General features: G+C 46.4%; 1 pseudogene; it reads right to left on the minus strand.

Annotated features, from left to right (window-relative positions):
* Nucleotides 1–875: 875 nt before the first annotated feature.
* LOC102264095 overlaps nt 876–3084 on the minus strand; it is a 2869-nt pseudogene continuing 660 nt past the window's right edge.

A 3084-nucleotide genomic window follows, 5' to 3' on the forward strand; every position in this document is an offset into this window, starting at 1 on the left:
GAGGAGAGAGAGAGAAAGAGAGAGAGAGAGAGAGGAGAGAGAGAAACATTGATGTGAGAGAGATGCATCAATTGGTTGCCTCCTGCATATGCCCAGAAAGGGGGCAGGGATGAACCTGCAACGGAGGTATGTGCCCCTGGCCAGGAATTGAACCCGCGACTCTTCTGAATCGAGCCCTCAGGTTCCCCCTCTGTCAATTTAGGGCATCCCCGTCGTCAGTCCTGACTCAGGTGGCATCTCTCCACTGGCGTTCCCCACTCCTGACTCCCTCCTTATGCCCCTGGACTCGCTTTCTGAGGTCAGGCCCCTTGTGGTTTGCCTTCCCTGTCTCGGGCCTATTCACCCATCAGTTCCTGCACCCCCTGGTAGTTTTTAAAGAAGTTCTCTCGATCCTGGTGTGCAGTGAGATCCCACCACCTCTCCAGGAGGAGGCAGCATAAAGGTCTGGTCTCTGCTAGAGATGAGACCTGGTTTCCGATTTTCCCTCTCAAACAGGTTCAGAGCACTAAGGGCTTGCATAACACCAGGAGGAATACACTATCACCATCATCATCCCCACTTTAAAATGAGAAGAATGGGCACAGAGAGGTTAAGGAACTTGCCCAAGGTCACACAGCTGGTAGGGGCCAGAGCTGCACGTTTGCCTGGGCAGTCTGGCTCTAGAGCCCATGTTCTTTTTCTGTTGGTTTGTATTATTTGTTTTTCTCTTTTCAAGTTTACGAAAACTTTAATAGTACAAATTATCCAGATTGCAGATTATCAAAAGATCATCTCAATAAAGTCCACATTAAAAAAAGGACAAAGCATAAAATAACCCAAAAACAATGAAAAGAGGAAAACAACATAAAGGAGATTCATCAACAAGTCTCTGAAACTTAAAACTGGAGACAGGTGGAGATCAGACGCTTATACATGCACTCGTCCACTTTTGCCTCCTCTGTTCCAGGGCTGGGTTCCTGATCGCGTTTCTTACCTTCATCACGTACCCGGCCATTTTCCCGACCCTTGGATTTTTGGTTTTCTTTTTTCAGCTGAGGATCTGGCCTCCTCATCCTCCTTCTTTTTCAATGTGGGGAACTTTAATTCAGTGTCCTGACTACATGGTTTCCTTTTTGAGAATGGACTTTGATCTCCATCAGCCTTTTTATCCCTGTTATTATTTGAACTATTACGATCAGGATTTTTAGAGCACATTCTCTTCTCACCCTCAGAATCTTCTGTGGGAACTCTTACTTTCTTGGTTTCTATATTTCTCTTTGTTTCTGCCTTGACTTCCTTCTCTCTCTGAGCTCCGCGAGTCTCTTCTCCTTCTCTTCCTCTCTTTACCTCCCGACCCACCTGGTGTTGCTCTCCTCCCTGGGGTCCGTGACCTCCCCCTTGTCCTGCTCTCCTGCTCTGTGTCTATGGCACTCGTGGCATCTGCTGCCAGCACGGCCACACCGTCTGCTCCTGTCCCCACTTCTGCTGTGTTCCTGGTTCTGTTGTCATGGCTGGGTCTGCCTTTAGTGGCAGCACGTTCTCTGCTCCGAGACCGCGCGGCTCTCCTTTTTCTTACTGTTATTACGCTCATGCTCATTGCTTTTGCCTCTAACCGCCTGGACGTGAGTGTGACATGCTGGTCTAGACTTCCACTCCTTTTCCGACCTTCCCCTTGAGAATCAGCACTTTCTTTCCCTTAGCAGTCGCAGGACCTTTCCTTTACCCCTGACCTCGTCCTCTTTTCTTCACGCCCATCATGCTTCGTATCTCTCCTTACTCTTTGACTTCCCTTTGCTTTTACTCCTACTTTTAGTTTTGCCCCTTTTCTTCACCTTGTTTTCATTATACTTACCTTTTTTGTCCTCCTGAATTTCTTCTGATGTCTCTCTCTTTGCTGTGAGATTTATGGTCTTTAATTTTTTTTTTCCTTTTTCCTTTTCCTGTTTGGACGCTCAGACCCTGTGATCAGTTATTTTTCTCTTTTGCTCTCACTGGGCTTCTTTGGTTTTCTTTTATTTCATTAACTCACTCTTATCCCCTTTACCCATCTTTCACCACGTGATACTCTCATTCTTTGAGCTCTTTGCATCTCCGGGCTCCAATGTGGAGGAGTCTCGCTACGTCTGAAGAAATCCCTTGAGCTGGAGCTGGATGGAGTTGGGTAGCGCCTTGGTCCTCTCCTTGAATTTTCCTGCAGACCCAGTACTGGACATCGCCTCTGCATGAAGCAGGCTGGGAGTTGGGTGGCTGCTCTGTCTCTGCATTTCCTTTCCTTTTCACCAGCTCTAGGAGGGCGTTTTCTCATTAGAAATCTGTTTTCAGGTCTGGGGGTCTCTTCTGGACGGACAATAGACTGGGGTTGTGCATCAAGATCCTCAGCCTTGTCCTAGCCGGTTAGGCTCAGTGGATAGAGGGTCGGCCCGCAGACTGAGGGGTCCTGGGTTCAATTCTGGTCAAGAGCACACACCTCAGTTGCAGGCTCGATCCCTGGCCCTGGTTGGGGTGCATGTGGGAGGCAACCAACCAATATGTTTCTCTCACAGCGATGTTTCTCTCTCTCTGCCTCTCCTCCCTCTCTTCCACTTTCTCTTTAAAAATCAATGGAAAAATATCCTCGGGTGAGGATGAGCAACAACAACAAAACAAACTAAAAGGTTCTCAGCTTCACTTTCACTAGATGTACTGCTCTTGCTTTTCTTTCGCTTCTTCTTTTTTTTTCTTGTGTTTTCAGGAATTCTTGTGTTTCTTTTAACTTTCTGTCTTTCTTTTTTTAATTCAAGGCATTATTTTTTATTTTTATGTTTTAAATATATTTTTATTGATTTAGGAATTCTTGTGTTTCTTTTTTCTTTCTGTCTTTCTTTTTTTTTAATTCAAGGCATTATTTTTATTTTTATGTTTTAAATATATTTTTATTGATTTCAGAGAGGAAGGGAGAGGGAGAGATAGAAACAATGATGGGAGAGAATCATTGATCGGCTGCCTCCTGCACGCCCCCTACCGGGGATCGAGCCTGCAACCCAGGCATGTGCCCTGGACTGGAATCGAACCTGGGACCCCTCAGTCCGAAGGCCGACACTCTATCCACTGAGCCAAACCAGCTAG

Source organism: Myotis brandtii, unplaced genomic scaffold, assembly GCF_000412655.1.
Source record: "Myotis brandtii unplaced genomic scaffold, ASM41265v1 scaffold687, whole genome shotgun sequence".
In the NCBI taxonomy this organism is placed as follows: Eukaryota; Metazoa; Chordata; class Mammalia; order Chiroptera; family Vespertilionidae; genus Myotis; species Myotis brandtii.